The 23725-nt window shown below is 44.4% G+C and overlaps 1 protein-coding gene across 3 annotated transcripts in view; it reads left to right on the forward strand.

Moving 5' to 3' along the window:
- Nucleotides 1-23725, forward strand: part of prickle2b (prickle homolog 2b) — a 156740-nt gene that overhangs the window by 60301 nt on the left and 72714 nt on the right. The window contains exon 1 of one of the 3 annotated variants that reach the window (XM_039773034.1): nucleotides 22653-22829. The exons of the other annotated variants lie outside the window; for them this stretch is intronic. The gene's annotated coding sequence lies outside the window, so the exon portion shown is untranslated. Of the gene's footprint in view, nucleotides 1-22652; nucleotides 22830-23725 lie in introns of those variants that run through there. 3 annotated transcript variants of the gene reach the window in all.

The following is a 23725-nucleotide window of genomic DNA, read 5'->3' on the forward strand; positions in this document are numbered from 1 at the left end:
ATGAGTGATCTCCTTGGAGGGTCCATATCCTGGGGACTTTGATTATGGGAAAGCTTCAGACAACTGGGCCTCTAGGAAGAAAAGAAGAATAAATATTTAACTGAAGGCACCTTCTACATATGCAAGTTGGCTTTGAAGAATATTTTAAAATTTTTCTTCATTAGATTTCCTATACTTTTTTTTCATTGTTTTCATTTTTCTTCCCGACAGCGACAATACTTGTGCCACTTGGTTTATGTCATAACAATTTTTATTTAAAATTTTTGTTAGGGTTGCAGGATTCTGAATTGGATACTTCTTAAATTTAATAAAAATATTCTTTCACAAGTGTCAAACCTTAAAAAAGGAAGTCATTTTGAGCTTTGGAAAATAATTAATAATAATTACCTAATAAAAATAGTGCACATTTAATTTTCCACACCACCAAATTTCCCCGTCCCGCCCCACCCGGCTACTTTTTCTTGCCACCCGGCTGGAAAAAATTTCTGGGGAGAACACTGGAACATTCCTGTAACAAGCAGTATAACATGGCATGTTGGCTTCCTTAGTAAATGTAGTTTGAACTCCGAAATCTTACTTATGTTTTATAAGATTTGAGAAATGTTTGTGATTTATTTTTTTTTTTTTACAAATCTGCGCACACATATATAATATATATATAATATATACACTGATATTACTACTACTAGTAATTCTTATTATTTCTGTGCCTTAAAAAAACATTTATGTTTACAGGTAGTATACTGTGGTATGCCTTAGTAAATGTAGTCTGGTCTAAGGTTCCAGCTTCATATTTTCTGCATGTACTCGTAGTCACACCAAGCTCTTTCCGGTGTTATAATTCTTTTTATGGTAGACTTTGTCATCCGTGGCCAAACTGCATTTAAAGTATAAATGTGAAATGCTTTTTTCCATTTTTAAAGTCCCATAAATCAGAAACCTTGATTCCCCCCTACCCCCCAAAGGGACAGGCACCTACTGTGGTTGCTAAAGAGCACCAGTAACATGTTATACCTTTTGAAAGATCTGAGGCAGTTTAGTGTGGAGATATCGAGGGCCAGAGTTGTTCTAAAGCTCAAATGAAATTTTCTTTTACAATTTTCAGCAAGCCATAAGTTGGCAATTCTGCAACTGTGGACTGACTATTTGAGAAGATAAATACATCTATTATTAAAGAATAATCCCTGAACATTTCCTTCATCTAGCAGTAACAGCTTAAACTTTATGGCTTATTTATATAAATGTTATTTTTTTGGTGGCACTCTCTTTTTTTTCTTTTCCTAAAATTAGGGCCACACTCCCTTTTTAAAGCCCCCATAGCTCAGAATCCAAGGAATGTGTAAACTTAAACTTTTGCACACTGATTATTGGATAAATGCAATTGTTTTAAGCAAGTATGAAGCAAATCGGAGATGGTCAGTCGGCAACGTTTTCTCAAGTCTATTGATTTGACACGGATTGCCTCAAAGGCCATTTGTTTCAGTCTATTTTTTTTTAATATAGCCCACATCTATCTATGATCCCAGTATGCTGGACATGCTTATAAATATAGATAAAATAAAACAGAAAATGAAAATGCCATGCCAAATCCACAGCGTGAGAGTAATGACCCCACTGGTTATATGTTATCAGTATTTTAATTTGTAACTCCACCGTACATTGAGGACCTGGCAGGCTGATTCTGCCTTAGATGCTGACTAACAGCTCACTGGTGTCTCTGCTCCAAATTTCACACCCACAAGTTCCCCTCGAAGGCTGAACTCCAAGTTCCCACGTCCGGCTTCTGGTCAAAGAGTGTGGCCAATCCACAGTGCGAAGTACAAATCACAAACTTGACTTGTTAAGGGTGAAAAATCCTAAAATCCCAAAATTGAATTAATAACACAGTATGTAGTGGTTTTAAAAAATGGCATCTTATAAAGTGTGCTTGTGTGATCACACAGTAGGTCTTTGAGAGGGCTGATATTGTGCTAGGGTAACATCATGTATTAGGTGGTGTGGTATTGGGATGGAACAGCCAGTGTTTCATCTCTGGCTCAACTTTCTTATCCCATTTTAATTTATATCCAGAACATTATCAAGTGTCTCCGTTTTATTTATATTATTTGTAAATGTTATCAGGCTGGTTGCATTAATTACCCAAATTTCTTTGAGTGTGTGTAACTTGTCCTGAGCCAAGTGTTTGGACTGCTTATGGCAACAACAGGTTTTAAGTTTATTTGGCTGAGGCTTAACATTTGCACGGCTTATGAAACTCTACCACAGGCTTCATGTCCACACTAGGCCTCATAATAAGACTCAAAGCTCCAGAAGGGCCCAGAAACAAAGTGTTTTGTCATGGGTGACCTTTTTCATCCTCTCAGACTCTTCATTATGTAGACCTTAACAGAATGTCTCCAATCCTACGTAGCCTTTGTGTGTTTATTCTTACAAGTCTGGTCACAGTAGTTACATACACACTCCCTTTCTTTTCCATCCGTGTGGAGAGGAAGCTACACATTTACTCATCCTGTATTATAGATAATATGCCCAAAATATACACAGAGTACAAATGTGAGTGTTGATAAGGTGATACAGCCTGCTAATGGGCTACCAAGTGGCTTTCTGTCTTATTACGCTGACATCTTTGAATGTGGTAGCAAAAACAGGCAGCGTGGCGTGTCAGAAAATTGCATCTGAGTAAGATGTTCTTCTCAGGATGAAAAATGGCAGAGAGAGAGAGCAGCACTCAAGCCTCCACTTATTACAGCTGTACAGTCTTTGACGCACCTCCTGACTCACATGGAGGCAGCATTCACCAAAGAAACAGCTCAGGGACACTTGGCCCCACCAGTCCAGCCAATGCGTTGTTCCTGTCAGCAGTGTTTCAGGTTAAACAGATCCACAAATGTAGTTTTGACAAAATAAACAAGGAAGAAAGGATATACAGGTAATAAAGTCACAAACTGCCTCCTAGTCCAGGGTTTCTTCTTGGGTTTGAGCTCATAAACTCATGCAAAGTAAAATAATGTCTCTGAGGTGTCCCACTCTGGTCAACTGTCCCCTCATCCTGTCACAGATGTGCAGAGCATTTAACAAAAGTTCCTGTCCGATCTAGTAGGGTCATAAATGTGGCTTATCCAGCATCCCTGAATTATAAAATTAAATATTGTTAGACATTAACTTCCCTGCCTGTTTAAACATTTATATTATGAAAATATCAACCTGTTCGCTAGATGATATTCTCCATTACACAAGTAAGCATGGCTGCCAACTCGAGAAGCATTAACATGCTAAGCATATATTTTGCATGAAAAGAGATGAGGGGAGCCTTTAGAAATATTTAAAGATTTTATTAACACAAATAAAACCAAAGCAAAACAAAACCAGCTCTAAAACATTAAAATGATAATACAAAGACAATTAAAAAATAAATCATACATAACAAATACAAGAATAACTGTGCACAAAGGTAAAAAAAAAAAAGCCATTTTCAAGCACAAAAGTGTCATTTTTGAATATCGTTTTATAAAAGACTTAAACACACAGGGATAAAAGCCTAGCTGTTTGGTAAAAAATGTAAAAATAAAATATATATAAAGTTTAAAGATTATTTAGATGCATTATTTCAAGGTTGTCAGGGTGGATGAGTATTTAGCTATTTTTATATGTGTGTTCTGCCTAATTTGGGGGTTTGTACTGTAGGATGGATTTTTGTTTTTCAGTTTAGTTTTTCCTTCCCTTTTTGTCCCAGGGGTATCTTTTTGTTTTATTCGTTTCACCTTGCGTCATCACGTTTCTGTTCACATTGTCGCTGAAGTCATGATCAGTGACGTCACCGGTACTTGTCATGTAAATATGGTGGCCCGTGGCAGGTTCAGGACCTCTCGGTAGATATTCCTTAAACAGAAGTTTGCTTCTTTCTCATGTTGGCTCTACAGTTTATTTAAATTGGGGATATGTGTAAGCAAGTGATGGCACCGGTCCAGCAGATTACAGTCACATTAGCAACTTGGACCCCAAGATGAGTAAGACCGTGTGTCACGGAAGGAAAAGAGCAAACAAGTTCTGCATGGAAAACCTCTGACCTTCATCGTGATCAGACTGGCCTTCAGAAAGGCCCAACACTGCACTCCTCTCCTGAACCAAAAGTCAGCTGGCCGCTCTCTGCAGTCACACTGGAGGTGACAATGAGCAGCCATTTGAGGTCTGGCAGGACAACAGAACCGGTCAGGGAACAGATGGCATGAGCCTGGAGGGAAAGAGATTAGTGTTAAACGGCCTGAGCTATTTCAAGTCGGACGTCCATTAAGGTTAACAAAAAGCCAGGCGGGAAGGTCATTCATGGACGATTAATCATGACTTAAAAGATTGTCAAAGAAGTGTTTAATGATGGACTTGCCTCCCAACCAGTGCTGGCTCCTGCTTTCTCTTTGGTGCCACCAGAACAGGCTTCTGCCTTGAATTGCAACAGGCAGCATTAGAAATGGGATGAAGGTGAAAATGATTTGTTATTACGTTTAGGACACACAAGCAGACATTCACTGGCCACAGCTCTTTAAACGGTGTATTGACTTGCGTTTGGGACGCATTACTCATGGTAGCCTCTAATTTCGTCCTTTCCAGCCATGTACTCCAGTGGGCCTCCTTCATTGGTTTATTCAGACAGAGTAGTACAGGAATGTGTCCACAAGGCACTGGTAGCACAGACTCATACCCATTAAAGGTCCCAAATCTCATGCAGCGCTCCAGACTGAAAAAATCGGGAGTGCTCTCCCCCAGACTTTCCCATATACTCAGATATGAGGATGGATATTTGAGGAGTAAACAGCAAGACAAGGATTATATTTTTAAATTATGTGCATTAAAGAAACCTCAACAATAAATCAAATCAAATTTATAATATATTGGACAATTACTATCAAAGTAAAGCTGAATAAGTCAGACTCGGCAGCTGCATGAGTAGGTAAAATACCGCTTCCGGTGAGCGGGAATAGCCCAAAAGATGACAGAAATCTAAGTTTTGTACTCAATACTTGTATACAAAATTTGGTTGACCTAAGCAAAGCGTACTCAGGTTATCGTGTTTACACACACACACACACACACACACACACACACACCCCCCCACACAGACATCATTCGAAAAACGTTATTTTTGGATTGAGGGAGGTCTAAAACATTGCGATTCATCAAACTGTCTAAATGGAATTTTTGGACGATGCCAGTACTTTCCCGTACAGTGATCCCCCGCCTATCGTGGAAGTTACATTCCAGACCCATCAGCGATAGATGAAAATCCATGAAATAGAAAGACCATATAAATTAACATTTTTTTATAGTTTAAGCCTATACCCCTCCCACACGCTTTAAACACATGTAAACTTATTAAAACACACTTTGTAAGCACATTTGACGTGTGGGTGTCGGACTAAGGATATGAGTAATATAATAATAATAATAATAATGTAGCGTACCGTTGTTTCATTCAATCCATAATGGCAAGCAACGTCCATGTAACGATTTCCTTCCCTTCTTAGAAGACGCTTGGGAGCCATCGTAGAGCTTAAAACAAAATGAAAAGCTCACAAAAAGTTCACTCACAACAACCGAGTTGCTTCGGGCACACACTCACTGTTTTTGTGAGATTACACCACGTTAGCAGCAGCCAATCGGAGCCCAAGAGAATAAAAATCCGCTCTGATTGGTTGAGTCTCCCCATTCAGCCAATAACGTGCCTTGTAAGAAACCATCTGGGTAATGTAACGCAAAGCTCTTTGTCTGCCGTAGTGACTGCTGAAAACTGTATGCTTTGTTATGAATTGGCTGCAAAGTACACTACAGGTAGGATGTACTTATTACATTTTTCCGCGATATAGCGGGGTATCACTGTACTTCATATACGAGAAAGTCGAGAGGTACTTGGGAGCAGCTGGCTCTTAAAATGAAACTTTTAGGATCCAAATTATAAAAAAGTTAAACATTTCAAATGTTCAGTGCCTGTAGGCCTGGTCATGTCTTTTATCACCTGATTCTCACACTTCTCCATTATGGCTGGCCTCTGACTGCTGATTGGTGTTTTGTCCACACTTTAAAACTACATGCTCTTCTGTTAGGACGACAGAACTATCTAAAGTCACAAACACTCCTCACTGAACGTCACAATATCTGTGTCATTTGGCCTTCGTGTATACTGAGACTTCCTCTTGTCTAAGCGCCAGCTCTCCATCAGACATAAGGCATGGAGTTCTGCCCAAAGAGTTCAGTTTTGGTCTCATCGAACCAGGCTCTTTTTCCTCAGGCTCTTGAGGTCCTTTAAACTGTCATTAAACGGATGCCACCCTTGGGTAAAAGTCTTGTCACTCTACCATAACACTCGACTGCTGGAGTGCTGCTGAGATGGTTGTGCCATTTTAGTAGAGGACCTCTGAAGCTGTGTTAGCGTAGCCATTGGGTTGCTGGTCACCTCCCTGATCGAGGCCTTTCTGTCACCGACCAGTCAGTGTGCAGGGCAGCCAACCGCAGAAAGAGCTGAACTTCTTCTGTTGTAAGATTTATGGGGTGCCCATTGTGATCCGTGGAACACTCGAGATTTACCAAATCTTGATCTGTACCTCACCACGATGTCATCTGGAGGTCTTCAGAGAGTTCATGTCTTGGCGTTTGTCCTGACATGCAGTGTGAAATATTGGACCTTCTATACAGAAGTTCATGCTCTTTAAATGATGTCCACTCAATTCAGTTGGCTACAGGTGGTCTCCAGTCAAGTTCTAGAGACATTTCAAGGAGAATTAAAACAAACAGGAAGCACCTGAGCACAATTTGGAGGGACACAGCAAAAGCTCTAAATAGAAAGGAGAGATTTAAGTTTTGGATTTTAATAAAGTTGTGAGCTTTTCTGAAAACATCTTTTTACTTTGTTGTTATGGGTTATTGAGGGGCAAAAATGGCATCCATTTCAGATGAAATCTCCAACACAAAGTGTGCAGAAAGTGGCATTCTGTTTCCATATGCAGGCAGGCAGTGTGGCGTAGCGGTTAAGGATTCGGACTTTGCACTTCAAACCCTGAGGTTGTGAGGACACAGTGTGACGCTGAGCAGGTCACTTCACCCACCTGTGCTACAGTTGTGGGGAAAATAAAGGCGCTACCCACAAGTACCTGAAATCTCAGTTTCCTTGAGTAAAGGCGTCAGCCCAAAGTAAGAAGTGGAAGGGGTCTCAATACTTTCTTAACCCCCCGTGTGTTTCAATGTGCAGTACATGTGTTGGTGTATTCAGTAGTGCGCTCATTAGGTGCTCTTCAGTGTGTGGCGATGTTCACGACTGTTGGTCTCGGTCACGTACTCAGTAAATACTGTAAGGGATCGTCAATTCTCCCAGTACATCAGCTTTGCTTCCTGGGGATTCCATAAACAGCAGCAGCGGTTTTCGCCCACGCAGATCGAAGTTGTGTCATTGACTGCGGTTTTGCTCCACCATCACCTTCGCCCGTCTCACTTTCCTTGTCTGTCCATGAAGATCTGTTACTCCACTCCACTTCCACTCTCCCTGCGCCATTCATTAAACCCTCCAACACCCCCAGTGGCTACAAATGCTCAACTAGGCTCCTGCCATCCGATCAGCCTGAGAAGGCAGCCACTGAGTACGCCATGACATGAAACTTGTTAGGTATGAAGACGTGTGTGTGATGTCTGCATATGGCTAAAGATTCAACTGCTGAGGATGGCGGTAAAGGGTATTTAAATGACAAATGTCAGCCCTGTGGTGTCACTTATGACTAAACTTTAAATTCTTGTCACAAATTCTGATTTTTATGTTGCATTTGTCATCGTTTTAGTCACAGTCTGGAGCTCCTTCTCTGGGCCTTTTTGTCCAGTCATCCTAATGCTGTCGACTGTTAAGATGGTTATAAGTTTAAAGATTATTTAGATGCATTATTTCAAGGTTGTCAGGGTGGATGAGTATTTAGCTATTTTTATATGTGTGTTCTGCCTAATTTGGGGGTTTGTACTGTAGGATGGATTTTTGTTTTTCAGTTTAGTTTTTCCTTCCCTTTTTGTCCCAGGGGTATCTTTTTGTTTTATTCGTTTCACCTTGCGTCATCGTTTCTGTTCACATTGTCGCTGAAGTCATGATCAGTGACGTCACCGGTACTTGTCATGTAAATATGGTGGCCCGTGGCAGGTTCAGGACCTCTCGGTAGATATTCCTTAAACAGAAGTTTGCTTCTTTCTCATGTTGGCTCTACAGTTTATTTAAATTGGGGATATGTGTAAGCAAGTGATGGCACCGGTCCAGCAGATTACAGTCACATTAGCAACTTGGACCCCAAGATGAGTAAGACCGTGTGTCACGGAAGGAAAAGAGCAAACAAGTTCTGCATGGAAAACCTCTGACCTTCATCGTGATCAGACTGGCCTTCAGAAAGGCCCAACACTGCACTCCTCTCCTGAACCAAAGTCAGCTGGCGCTCTCTGCAGTCACACTGGAGGTGACAATGAGCAGCCATTTGAGGTCTGGCAGGACAACAGAACCGGTCAGGGAACAGATGGCATGAGCCTGGAGGGAAAGAGATTAGTGTTAAACGGCCTGAGCTATTTCAAGTCGGACGTCCATTAAGGTTAACAAAAAGCCAGGCGGGAAGGTCATTCATGGACGATTAATCATGACTTAAAAGATTGTCAAAGAAGTGTTTAATGATGGACTTGCCTCCCAACCAGTGCTGGCTCCTGCTTTCTCTTTGGTGCCACCAGAACAGGCTTCTGCCTTGAATTGCAACAGGCAGCATTAGAAATGGGATGAAGGTGAAAATGATTTGTTATTACGTTTAGGACACACAAGCAGACATTCACTGGCCACAGCTCTTTAAACGGTGTATTGACTTGCGTTTGGGACGCATTACTCATGGTAGCCTCTAATTTCGTCCTTTCCAGCCATGTACTCCAGTGGGCCTCCTTCATTGGTTTATTCAGACAGAGTAGTACAGGAATGTGTCCACAAGGCACTGGTAGCACAGACTCATACCCATTAAAGGTCCCAAATCTCATGCAGCGCTCCAGACTGAAAAAATCGGGAGTGCTCTCCCCCAGACTTTCCCATATACTCAGATATGAGGATGGATATTTGAGGAGTAAACAGCAAGACAAGGATTATATTTTTAAATTATGTGCATTAAAGAAACCTCAACAATAAATCAAATCAAATTTATAATATATTGGACAATTACTATCAAAGTAAAGCTGAATAAGTCAGACTCGGCAGCTGCATGAGTAGGTAAAATACCGCTTCCGGTGAGCGGGAATAGCCCAAAAGATGACAGAAATCTAAGTTTTGTACTCAATACTTGTATACAAAATTTGGTTGACCTAAGCAAAGCGTACTCAGGTTATCGTGTTTATACACACACACACACACACACACACACACACACACCCCCGCACACAGACATCATTCGAAAAACGTTATTTTTGGATTGAGGGAGGTCTAAAACATTGCGATTCATCAAACTGTCTAAATGGAATTTTTGGACGATGCCAGTACTTTCCCGTACAGTGATCCCCCGCCTATCGTGGAAGTTACATTCCAGACCCATCAGCGATAGATGAAAATCCGCGAAATAGAAAGACCATATAAATTAACATTTTTTTATAGTTTAAGCCTATACCCCTCCCACACGCTTTAAACACATGTAAACTTATTAAAACACACTTTGTAAGCACATTTGACGTGTGGGTGTCGGACTAAGGATATGAGTAATATAATAATAATAATAATAATGTAGCGTACCGTTGTTTCATTCAATCCATAATGGCAAGCAACGTCCATGTAACTATTTCCTTCCCTTCTTAGAAGACGCTTGGGAGCCATCGTAGAGCTTAAAACAAAATGAAAAGCTCACAAAAAGTTCACTCACAACAACCGAGTTGCTTCGGGGCACACACTCACTGTTTTTGTGAGATTACACCACGTTAGCAGCAGCCAATCGGAGCCCAAGAGAATAAAAATCCCGCTCTGATTGGTTGAGTCTCCCCATTCAGCCAATAACGTGCCTTGTAAGAAACCATCTGGGTAATGTAACGCAAAGCTCTTTGTCTGCCGTAGTGACTGCTGAAAACTGTATGCTTTGTTATGAATTGGCTGCAAAGTACACTACAGGTAGGATGTACTTATTACATTTTTCCGCGATATAGCGGGGTATCACTGTACTTCATATACGAGAAAGTCGAGAGGTACTTGGGAGCAGCTGGCTCTTAAAATGAAACTTTTAGGATCCAAATTATAAAAAAGTTAAACATTTCAAATGTTCAGTGCCTGTAGGCCTGGTCATGTCTTTTATCACCTGATTCTCACACTTCTCCATTATGGCTGGCCTCTGACTGCTGATTGGTGTTTTGTCCACACTTTAAAACTACATGCTCTTCTGTTAGGACGACAGAACTATCTAAAGTCACAAACACTCCTCACTGAACGTCACAATATCTGTGTCATTTGGCCTTCGTGTATACTGAGACTTCCTCTTGTCTAAGCGCCAGCTCTCCATCAGACATAAGGCATGGAGTTCTGCCCAAAGAGTTCAGTTTTGGTCTCATCGAACCAGGCTCTTTTTCCTCAGGCTCTTGAGGTCCTTTAAACTGTCATTAAACGGATGCCACCCTTGGGTAAAAGTCTTGTCACTCTACCATAACACTCGACTGCTGGAGTGCTGCTGAGATGGTTGTGCCATTTTAGTAGAGGACCTCTGAAGCTGTGTTAGCGTAGCCATTGGGTTGCTGGTCACCTCCCTGATCGAGGCCTTTCTGTCACCGACCAGTCAGTGTGCAGGGCAGCCAACCGCAGAAAGAGCTGAACTTCTTCTGTTGTAAGATTTATGGGGTGCCCATTGTGATCCGTGGAACACTCGAGAGATTTACCAAATCTTGATCTGTACCTCACCACGATGTCATCTCGGAGGTCTTCAGAGAGTTCATGTCTTGGCGTTTGTCCTGACATGCAGTGTGAAATATTGGACCTTCTATACAGAAGTTCATGCTCTTTAAATGATGTCCACTCAATTCAGTTGGCTACAGGTGGTCTCCAGTCAAGTTCTAGAGACATTTCAAGGAGAATTAAAACAAACAGGAAGCACCTGAGCACAATTTGGAGGGACACAGCAAAAGCTCTAAATAGAAAGGAGAGATTTAAGTTTTGGATTTTTAATAAAGTTGTGAGCTTTTCTGAAAACATCTTTTTACTTTGTTGTTATGGGTTATTGAGGGGCAAAAATGGCATCCATTTCAGATGAAATCTCCAACACAAAGTGTGCAGAAAGTGGCATTCTGTTTCCATATGCAGGCAGGCAGTGTGGCGTAGCGGTTAAGGATTCGGACTTTGCACTTCAAACCCTGAGGTTGTGAGGACACAGTGTGACGCTGAGCAGGTCACTTCACCCACCTGTGCTACAGTTGTGGGGAAAATAAAGGCGCGTACCCCACAAGTACCTGAAATCTCAGTTTCCTTGAGTAAAGGCGTCAGCCCAAAGTAAGAAGTGGAAGGGGTCTCAATACTTTCTTAACCCCCCGTGTGTTTCAATGTGCAGTACATGTGTTGGTGTATTCAGTAGTGCGCTCATTAGGTGCTCTTCAGTGTGTGGCGATGTTCACGACTGTTGGTCTCGGTCACGTACTCAGTAAATACTGTAAGGGATCGTCAATTCTCCCAGTACATCAGCTTTGCTTCCTGGGGATTCCATAAACAGCAGCAGCGGTTTTCTCGCCCCACGCAGATCGAGAAGTTGTGTCATTGACTGCGGTTTTTGCTCCACCATCACCTTCGCCCGTCTCACTTTCCTTGTCTGTCCATGAAGATCTGTTACTCCACTCCACTTCCACTCTCCCTGCGCCATTCATTAAACCCTCCAACACCCCCAGTGGCTACAAATGCTCAACTAGGCTCCTGCCATCCGATCAGCCTGAGAAGGCAGCCACTGAGTACGCCATGACATGAAACTTGTTAGGTATGAAGACGTGTGTGTGATGTCTGCATATGGCTAAAGATTCAACTGCTGAGGATGGCGGTAAAGGGTATTTAAATGACAAATGTCAGCCCTGTGGTGTCACTTATGACTAAACTTTAAATTCTTGTCACAAATTCTGATTTTTATGTTGCATTTGTCATCGTTTTAGTCACAGTCTGGAGCTCCTTCTCTGGGCCTTTTTGTCCAATCATCCCGATGCTGTCGACTGTTAAGATGGATCCCTGGGTGTTTAGAGGTCTGGACCCCCTTCCCCATGCCCCATTATGGTGGCTGAACTGTCATGCCAGAAGTCCACCACCACCATCTGCTGACCCAATAAAGACTCCCGAAGCTGCGTCTGCCCCTTCTTCATTAGACTCTTAGTGCCCCTTACCAGAGATGGGCAATGCAACCCACTCGACTCTTTAACTCTGCTGGGAAAAAGGAGCCCTGGCTGACCCTCCTGAGGATTTGAATGTGCCAGGGCGCCTTCGGCACACACAGTAGGACACCCAAAGCGCCAGCGGCAGTCAGGGTGGACATCTTTAATCTCATTAGGTACCCCGTGAGGTTGCCCAATCTCATTAGATTCTAATTAGGTTCTCTGGTATTCATCTCATGGCAGCAATTACCCGGACATGTCAGGATGAATGCACGTGGACCCTCACAGATTCCTTGTCGGCTCCACTGTCCATCCTCATCAGCCATTAATCATCGGCCCCCTTCCATGAATCACACTCTTAACCCTGACCACCCCCACCCAGTGCCGGCCCTCTTAATTCAATCAGCTCCCGATGTTGCCAGCCCGCTAGCCAAAGTGGAGAGCAGAGCACCTTCTCACGACCAGAAGCAAGTCGACAGCCCCGAGACTCGGCTCATTAATCAAAATCCCGTAAACAATAAAGCAGAAGGATTCTCACCGTCGTAGTGCGTGACGAGGAAAATTAAGGCGGCTTTAAAACTTCAATTGGAATGGAAATTTACACTCTCTGTAGAGCCTGTCCCCCGTTTTGGGGACTCCATTTATCCTTGTCCTATAAACACGGAGACCATTGGGCCACCTTCTCCGAGTGAGGCAGGCAGGCTCCGCTTCAGCCAAGGAGCTGATAATTAATTGCTGGAGTGTTGTATCTAAAAACAGAAATGCCGCCTACATGGCTACCAGCGAGCAAACACGTGCCGCTGGATATTTTAGACCAAATCCAACATGAAACGGAGAGCAGCGTTCTAGGAAGGAGCGCTGTAGACAGCTATGATGGTACGGTGCTTGACTCAAGGGACGCGAAGAGCAGCTGAATGACTTCCATATAGCTCCGTGGCCGCCATTAAATGGTCAGATGTATTTCTCATAATCCATCAAGACAAAAAATGAGCAGAGTCTATGGGTTTGAACACTTAGATGGGATGGTGCCCAGGTGGGGTAAGACCACCACCAGACTGGCACAAGTCCAAACAACACAAAACAATAGGAGTTCTCCAGTCACTTCAAATGTCTGAGCTCCTCAGAGAGAAAGATTGCGATGCCAGATTGGCACATGTATGGGGTGCTGACGTCCCTTTAGAGACGCATTTAAAATGGTGGCCTATCCTCCACTAGAGGGAGCCCTAGCCTGACGTCCCAGAGATAACTGTAAGCCCACCCTGACCCCAGCAGTGACCTTGAGATGAGTTCTATAGTAGTGTGTGGAATAACCTGTGGTAATAGGTGGGGGGTGTGTGGGCATTGAAGTGCAGTCCACTCGGAGCAGCCACCATGTGAAGTGCAGCACGTTTGCTTTGCATTTAGTTGTGATGCAACATGAATTAAAATGCAGTGCGCTTTTGAACTGATGTCAAAATCGTGCGCCGCAATGAATGATAACTGATATATTTTTTAATTATGACACGATAAAGCCATGCCAAAATAAAATGCACCCCATTCAGATGCATCACATTTCAACGTACAACACAACAAAACCTCTTTGTCACTGTGCACTGTGAGTGACTCTGTGTTATGATACGAGTACAGATGACACGAAGTACAGAGCTAAAGTGGGATTACGTGTGTTTTTGGCACAAATGACCTTCCATACAAGCGCAGCCTGGTGGAGTTTGCTTCAGGCAACGGTGTCTTGCATCTCGGTGGTGACATCACGACTGCTTACATGTAAATATGGCGGTGTCTACACACAGAGGTACCCCTCGTGGACGGAGAAAAGCATCCATTCTCGATAGCTTAGCTTATAAAACAAGCGCTGGGGTTTGTTCATTTTTAGTTTTTGGTTTTTGGTCTTGTTGGTTCTCCCCTTTAACTTGGCACTCAGTTTTATTTCACTTTCCCAGTTTTGACCGTTTCTTGTCTGCCTGCATTGAGGGTCTCATCCACTTACCATCTCCTGGTTCCCTTGTCTCTCATAATAATTCTCGAATCCCTCCGTGTGCTCAGGACAGCCGAGATCATAACTGATACATTAACATCTGCATTCCCGAGGAGTCGCTTCACACACATCAAGGGCAGCAAAGCCATCTGTCAGTCTGGCCAGGAAGGGGACAACAGCAGCCATCACACCACAGGACTCTCCAGTCTGTGCTCAGGTCTTCTCCTGACTTCATTTCTTTTCTAAGGACAAAAGATGTGCAGATGTGCCAGCACACTTCTGAATGAGCGCTGCCAGTGATGCCCGCTGGGCCCAGTGCATCCCTTCCACATGAATGCGTCCGCACCTTCTGTTGGGAAAGCAGCCTGCCAAGCCTGGCACTGCACCACACCAGCCCTTAAGAGGTGGGCCAGTGGCTTTAGCATTTTCTATATTTTTTTTTTTTTTTTTATCTTGGATTGACAGTCATGTCAAGGTTGTCATTGGCACTTCAGAAATCCCATCGTGGACTTCTAGAATGAAACTGAAAGACACACAGTGACTGGTTCAGTTGACACCCCGAAAGAGCCATAGCACCCAGACATGTGGCAACAGTTGTGCTCTTCTGTATCTGTGGAGTCATTAATAGGGGGCACTGTACGGAATCTCAGTGTGACACGTTCAGTCATCAACAGTGACACTCTGTGTGTGTGTGTGTGTGACCCTTAAAGAGACCGCAGTACGGATCTACAGGGTGGCCCATATTTATGTATGTGACGTTTCACAGGCTATGACAACGGTGCCCTTCATCTTCAGCCGTGTATTGATCTGGAGGGCAGGACCAGGAGTGAAAAACATCTGAGGTTCTTAATGTTCTTGTTCCATTATGTTACTTGATAATAACATTGGTACTTTCCTGACAAGAACGCCTTTTTTAATCATGCACATAAATATGGGCCACCCTGTTTAAATGGGAGTAAATCACACTGCATTGTATCTGTAAAGTCATTAATGAAAGGCCCTATATGGAATCACAGGGAGACACCAATTGGAAAGCAGCCCCTGATTTATGAAGTGACCTTTGGATGACAACCAGAGGGTCTTGGAGTGATAGGAGAGACAGCGGCTGGTTGGAACAGGAGGGGCCAGAGCTGCAGATGGAGTGAAAAGGAGAGATGAAAGGTACAGGGTGGGCACACCAGGTTTACTTTGAAATGCTTTATATAGCGCCACCTACCAGTCAGACTAAGAACACTTGTATGACAATTGATTCACTGATGCAGACGGTGGATATGCGCATGCGGAGCCCCTGTAAGATCAGGGCTGATAAAAACTCGTTAGCTAAACTCCAACAGCGCCCCCCTCTGACCAGGCCCTGTTATTCAACCCCCAGATTTGTCAAAGTTGGCTTTTGTTCAGATCTTCAGACTGAACAAATGTCAGGAGGCCTGCATTCCCTGAACGTTGATTTTTGGGCTGTTCCTCTGGCACTGGGTTGACTTTGTGGATTTCTACTGCAGGAAGACGCTTTTTCAGAGTAATGGATGCCTAGGTATATATTGTGACACCACCAGGGGGACATAGGTACCACCCAACCTGACAGGAGGCACATTTGTAAAAGCACACGGGTTTTATTTTTCTTTTCCTTAGGGGAGACGCCTTCCCCACATGTCAAACGCAGTCCAGCACATTCACAGCACAATATTCTTTTTCTCTATTCTTTTCATTCTCACTTTTCATTCTCCTCTGCAAGCTTCATCTCCCTCCTCCCAACTCTGGCTCCCCAAGTAGTATCTGCTGGTTCCTTCTATAATGCCCTCGGAAGTTCTCCAGGTGCTTGCAGAAGAACCGCCCCTGGTGGCACCCCTGGATCCCAAAATCCAATTCCCAAGGAGCCCTGTAGGAGGCCTAGGTAACGCTTTGGCCACGCTTGCTCCCCAGGTCCTCCTAGCGTGGAGGTGTCCCAGCAGGGCATTGGCACCAGCCGTCTACCACAATATGTAAGGCAATATTAAATACAGATAGATAGATAGATACAGCACCTTCAGAAAGTACTCAGACCCCCTCACTCTTTCTATGTTTTGTTATGTTGCAGCCGTCTACTAAAATCCTTTTGTCTCTCATCAAGCAGCACTTAATACCCCTAATTTACAAAAGCAAAAATGGGATTTAAGGAATTTTTTGCAAATTTATTAAAAATGAAAAAACTGCAATATCCCATTGACACAAATATCCAGAACTTTTACTCAATACCTCACTAAAGCCCCTTTAGCAGCCATTCCAGCCAGAAGTCTTTTTGGGTCTGACGTGACGAGCTTGATAAATCTGGGTTTGATCCCCTCGAGGTCCTTTAAATTGGATGGGAAGCTTCTTGGATTGTGAAAAACTGACATCCTGTTTCTTGATTTTGGGACCAGGCCAAATTGGGCAGAATTGTGTGATTGTGTTCAAGACTGGGCACCCCCAGGACATTCTCAGAGGTCCCTGTAAGCTGCTGCTCCTGTGGTGTCTTTACTTTCTCTTGGCGTGAGGTGAATCTTCAGGCCACAGCCACCTTAGCAGGATGTCTCAGTACTTTGCTCTGTTCAGCTTTGCCTTGACCCTGACTGGTCTTCCAGTCCCTGATTCTGCCACCGCTGGAGTGGCACTGCATAGGTGATGAGTGGTGATGTGACATGACACTTAAAACTGAGGCCAGACAGTAGCAGACCACAGGATCCAGTTTCTCGGTCTGAGAGGCCTTTAGATGTCTTTTGCAACACTTGGGCTTCCAAGTGTCTTTCACCAGTGATGTTTACTCCAAATCAGATCCGTGTCTTCCCATGCAAGAAAATTGGAATTGGGTTACATCACAAGGCAGTGTAAAGGGCGCTAAGGATGAGGAACTGTCCAAAGATATAGAATGTTCTGATTATGAAGCCTGCATGATAAAGCAGGACATCCAGTTATTTTCGCAGGCTGCAGTCATGTCCGGGGTCGAGGGGCACGGGTGGTGGAGCTTTTATTCTGTAAGCTGATGGGAGATTCCCTTTCATTTTCTCAAGGTAACAGGTTTGTGTTGTGAAGTTGACATTAGGAGCGCAACTTTAAAATTGAGTGTCCCCGTGTCTTTTCACGGGTGACAGCCTGACATCGTGCCATGGTGGTCTCTGTTTGCTGTGATGGTCCTCACCAGCAAGATTATGACAAAGGGAGGCGGTGGGATGGGGAGAGTAGGCCGTGACAGTGACTTCCGAGTTCCTAAGTGCAAAGCATTGATTTTCAGACCGTTCCAAAGACACGCCACCGCCAGAAGGTGCCTGTGTTCCCTTTAATTATTTTTATTTTGTGAAAAGAGACCAGAAGGGAGACCAGAGGCAGCAGTGCCAAATTGGATTAAAGGGGGCTTTTTTTATAATTACTTCTTCATAACAAGATGATTTCAGTGATTTGGAAGGCACGCCAAATTATGTAATAATGAGCCAGCACACGCATCAAAAATAAGAGAAATAAAAAATAGAGTGATTTAGCACGTCTGCTCAAACGAGAGTGTTACATTTCATCATTCTGCACAATAAAGAGCACAGACGTCTGGCATCGGGCTGCTACTTGAATGCCCACCTCCAGAGCAAGAGATGAAATTAGTGCTTTGTGAAACCAGCAGCTTGAACGTGTGTGTATGGGGGGGGGGCTCTTTATGCATCAGTGCACCCTGCTGAAAGAGGCCTCAGACAGAGAAAGGCACTATATATGTGTATGTGTGTATATAAACATCAAGAGATATGTGAAGGGTACTGTGAGATTAGAAGGGGGCTATAAATAGAGAGGCAAGGCAGTCTGTGACAGGCTCAGCAGAGTGGGAAAGGCGCTATATACGATGTCATAGCACGATAAATGGTAAAGGCATTAGACACTGTGTATGAGATATCTGGATAGGTGGATGGATGGGAAAGGCCGTTGAAATGAAAGGTGCTATATAAATAGATAGGCAAGGAATCTGTGATAAATAAATAGACAGATGGGAAAGGCACTATATAATATGTGACCGACAGATAGGTGGGAATGGCACTATAAACTGTAGTGGTGAAAGAGGATATAATAGAGGGGTGATAGGGTGCTCTATAAATAGACAGGGCATCTATGATAAATCAGCAAGAATGGCACTACATACTTTGAGAGAGATAGATAGAAGGGAGAGGTGCTATATAATACGTGATTGAATGATACACAGTATCTATTGCCTTTACTATTTATCAGATACCTGGATAGACAGACGGATGGGAGTGGCGCTATATACTGTAGTGGTGAAAGAGGATATAATGGAGGGGTGATAGGGTGCTCTATAAATATGTTAGCAATAAATAGACAGATGGGAAAGGCACTATATAATATGTGACCGACAGATAGGTGGGAAGGGCATTGTCTAATATGAGATAGATGGGAAAGGCACTATATCCTGTGTATTAAATAGCCTAATAGGTAGATGGAGGTGAAAGGCACTATTTACTGTGCTTGTGAAAGATAAATGGTACAGTGGTAGGTAATAAGAAAGGTGCTCTATAAATAGCCAGGCAAGGCAGTCCGTGATTGATAGACAAATGGGAAAGGCACTATATACTGTGCTTATGATAGACGAGACATGAAGTGTGCTGTATAACACATGAAAGGAAAGTTATAATATTGAGAGAAAGAGTAGTTTATTTGTCCCCAGGGGGAAATTAGAATATAAAAAAGGTAGGGAAGGATGTCTATGATAGAAAGGCACTGTAAAATAGATAGGTAAGGTGCTGCTGTGTATAAACGGAGAGGCAGATAGATGTGAAAGGTGCTATATAAATAGCTGGGCGATGCACTCTGTGATGGATGGATGGTGGATGGATATTTGAAAAGCACTATATACTGGATAGGTTCTATGTAAATAATGAGACAGATAACTTAGAACAGTATTCTATAAACGGTATTAGATAAATAGGAAAGCTGCTATACAATAAATCTGCTTCATTTGGTCTTTCTATCAAAAGATAGATAAGAAAGGCGCTGTAATATAAACGGTATAAAGCGGTGAAGGTGATGGTGAGGAATGTCATGCGCTGTCTCAGTCTCTCTCCATTTTCAGGAAAGCAGCCCAGCAGTGTGACATTCACGCCGTGACTTGCTAGGCCATCCTCTGAGAAAGTGAGCTGCGCTAAGACCCGCTGAAATGGGGATCATTTGGAGATTATGGCTCATTCCCTACCATGCTGTCTGTGTCTCTGTGCTGCACCCCTCTTACTTTTGCTTAAATGACTGTCTAGACGAGGCTTAGATTTGGCCATTTTCTCGTTAGTGTGTCAGTTTGAACGTGGGACATGACAGATGAGAGCCTCTCTTGTTTCTCCCGTTTCCCTCTTTAATTGGGCAGTAGAAAAGATGAGACTGTGTGCGGCCCCTCGATATCATCATTAGCGTCTCGACAGCTTTTAATTGTGCAGATTATCTGTCACTGAGTACATTCAGATTTACCAACGAGAAATGACTTGACCCGTCGGGGACTAATTAAACAACTACCCCCCCCACCACACACCCCCCACTAGCTCTGGCAGAGCGGCCGCTCCGTTTGTCCGTGTGAACAGGACGTGCCCTGTGATGCTGACTGTGCTGGCAGCAGGCTGAGCCGTGAAGCCTTCCCTTCTGGAGTGACAGAGTGACTCACAAGCAGTTGGCATTGAAGTGGCATGGCTGCAGGTGCGTTTGACATTGGCTTCCAAAGTGGGGGGGCCCCAATGGAGACTTGTGCTTGCTGACCTACTGCATTGCATAGGGAGGTGTTCTGTCACCCGACACTGCTATCTGAACTTCCTCCAGTAGGGGGCAGGTCTGAGTGGGACGAGCCGCCTTTACTTCTGCCTGCAGATATGAGTCTTTGTGATTGTTATTATGGTAGTCTTGGTTCTCCATTGCCTTGACCCATTGACATTTTTATTATTTTTGGTAGGTGTACCCCTGACAAGGCTGCTGTCATAATGTCCACCTGTAGGGGGCAGGTCTGAGTATGACGAACTGCATATTTAAATAACCTTATGTGGGTCTCAATTGTGTAACCCCATTATTATTTGTGTCGTTGTGCAGATGTGCTTGGTGGCTCTGAGGCTAGGGATCTGCACTGGCAATCGGAAGGTTGCCGGTTCGAATCCCGTAAATGCAAACGGGACTCTGCTCTGTTGGGCCCTTGAGCAAGGCGGCCCTTAACCTGCAATTCTTGAACGCTTTGAGTAGTGTGAAAAGCGCTATATAAATGCAAAGAATTATTATTATTATTATTAGTAAGCCCGCCTCACATTGCTGCTATCATGATATCCACCAGTAGGGGGCAGGTCACCTTTCACTCTGTGTAAATATTTCAGTGTACCTTAGAGGTATGTTGGTGGTCTTGGATCTCAGCAGTGTCATGTTTGTGATTGGGAATTTGTGTTTATTAAAGCCCGTGACATTGCTGCAATCTCAATTTCCACCAGTAGGGGGCAGGTCTCAGTGTGAAAAGCCTTCTTTTATTCCGCTTGCATATTTAAGAATTCTTAGTCATGATGGTGGTCTTTAATCTCAAATGTAGTCCCAATATCATTTTTATCATTGAGCATTTTGGGTTAGTAAGGAAACATTGCTGCTGTCATAACGTCCACCAGCAGGGGGCAGGTCACCCTTCACTCTGCTTGCAGATTTGAATCTTCTATAGTCCTGTTGGTAATCGTCATTCTTGATAACCTGCAAGTCAAGTTTGTGATTGTGCATTTGTGTTGCTGCTGTTTTGCTATTGTGACAAGTCGCGTTCTGCTCTGAGCTTCTGTTTGAGTAGTCCTGTAGTATTGTCAGCACTTTGAGTTCTTGGCCGTGGTGTCTTTACTCATTCTTATCATTCTGTAGCTTTGTTTGCCAAGTGCCACTGGAGGTGCTGCTATGTTAATTTCCACCAGCAGAGGGCAGGTCCTTGTGTGACGAGTCGTCTTTTATTCTGGTGGCCTATTTGAATATTCTTGTTGTGTTGATAGTCTAGGATGTGATATGTAGAGTCCTAGTGTCGTCATGTTTAAGATTGTGTGTTAGTGCTTAGTAAGGCTCTTGACAGAGCTGCTATACTCATGCCCACCAGTAGGGGCAGGTCTTTGGGTGTCACTGACCACGTGTTAGAATTGTGGTATTGTTGGTTGTTTAAAGTCTTGCTTCTGTAGTCTGTTACTCATTTCTGTCACTCTGCGGTTTTGTTTGCAAAGGCCAGTGAAGGTGCTGCCATCGTAATGTCCACGAGCCAGGGGACAGGCCCTCGGGTGACCAGTGCCTTTCTCCATTGACCCTGTCTTTGAGTAGTTGTGCTGTGTTGTCAGGTATTCTGAGCAGGATGGTGTCGGTGCTCTCTGGTGCTCTCTCAGGGTTCTGTCCTACCACTCTTGAAACAAAATAGATCAATGCCAACAGTGAAGGCCCATCACTCAGTAGGGACTGGTCATATCGGAAAGTGGCTTAAGGAGATGATTGATGACCAGATTGATGGACAATCCAAATTATATCATGTGATGTCATCGACTGTTAAATTCTGCTCTGTACTTGTAATATTTATATTTTACTATTATACTGTATTGAGGATGACTTCTGTTCTGTTCTGTGTATTGTGTTGTATTGATGTGGCTCTCCGTAGTATGTCAGGATGCTGTAAGTGTAGCCTGAGTTGATAATCGGGCCAGTTCAGCGTGATTGCTGACCAGCCTGCTTCAGGACCCCCAGTGTGTGAAAGAGAGAGAGAGAGACCAACAGAATGACTGTTTTAGGTGCTGGGTGCTCATCGGCCCAACCAGTCAGATCTGTGAAGACCAGGTGAACCATGCTGCCCATGTGCTGTTCAGAGTGCCCAGTTTGTTTAATAGTATTGGGTTGGGCTGGTGTAACTCTGCCAGCTGAGTCAAAGCACATTTGCCGGGCAGACGACTGGCTCGTGTGCCCATCCGGTTGACTCCAGTTCCTCCACTCATGCCGGCAGCTGCTGCTGCAGTTTGCCTCTCCGCCTGGCTGCTGGCCGAGGATTGGCTCCCAACTGATGACTCACTCCAATGGGCTAAGGGGCAGGCGGCTGTCCTTTCCCTGCAGTGACCTAACCTGCTGTCCTCCCGGGGCGAGAATGGTAGATGGGTTGTGCCAGGTCTGCAGCGTGTGTCTCCAGCTCTCTCTGAGTACCCCATAGGGCCTGGGCTGGACATCTCGCTCGCTCTCTCTCTCTCTCTCTCACTCCTCGCTCTCTCTCACTCCTCGCTCTCTCTCTCTCTCTCTCTCTCTCCTCTCTCTCTCTCTCTCTCTCTCTCTCTCGCGGTCTCTCTATTTTTTTATTTCTCCTCACCACTGGATCGCGGTTGTTGTGTTTTTTTTTTTTCCTCCCCTGCTCTTCAAAGAGCTGAAGTCTGCTGAGCAGAGCGGTGGCATCTGCTTGTCCGCTGCCAGTTGTTTGCGTCTTTCCTTTCGGCTCGAGGAGACACTTGCACTCACTGATTTGGGTTTCCTTCCTTCCCCTGTCGCTGAGGTAAGTCGAGCTGCATGCCTTTCGCCTCTGCGTGCTGCGCCAAGCTTGTCATGGAGAGGGGTCCATCTCTCCAGCCCTCATCCACTTTGTCCGTCTGCGGTGGCACAGGCCGCCTGTTGGGTTTCACTTGCCTTTAATGAGTTTGGAGGGAGACACCGTGCTGGATTGGCTATTTGTGTCTTGCCTTGTCCCTGTGGGGCCGATTGCTGGTCTCGCTGTCGTTTGGGGGGCATTGGTGTTTACTTCTGCAGTCTTGAGAGAGCCACTTATGGTTTGCTTTTTTTGTAGTTCTCTTTGGTGCTTGCTGTGATGACTCGGGCTACTCGGCTGCAGACGGAGCCATACCCGGTGCCACTGGAGCGAGACGTTACTATTATGGGCTGAGGAACAGAGGCTGGCTGTTGACCTTTCACCCTAGCAAGCAGGCCACATTTCATTCGCTGCTCACGTTGACTGAGGCTGAGGTCTGTCCAGGCAGCAGCAAAGTTGCTGCCACACCGCTTTGGGGCTTTTGATCCTGGCACAGTTAGGGCAGACAGCTGAGGACACATATGGCGGCGAAAACGGGAGCACAGAGAGGTGTCGAGATCATCAATAAGAAGTTGAAAAAGGTGCCAGTGGGAGCTGTGAACGTCCTGACAGCTGGCGCAGGTTGATGTCTGAGCCCGGGGTGTGGGGGGCCGAGTGCACGAGTCTGCTCATCAAGCCGTCTGACACATGGTGAGCTGGTAATGGGGTGCCACTCATTTTGGGTGCCAACACAAACAGGAAGATTATGTGACAAAAGTCCACCCGTCCTCTTTCTAACTCACTTATTCAAGTTGGCATCATGGGGCGCCAGCTTTGGGAGTCAACTTTGAAGGGGTGCCATTCTAACAAGGGGCACTCGCCTGAAA

This window comes from Polypterus senegalus, chromosome 12 (genome assembly GCF_016835505.1).
Source record: "Polypterus senegalus isolate Bchr_013 chromosome 12, ASM1683550v1, whole genome shotgun sequence".
NCBI classification, from domain to species: Eukaryota; Metazoa; Chordata; class Cladistia; order Polypteriformes; family Polypteridae; genus Polypterus; species Polypterus senegalus.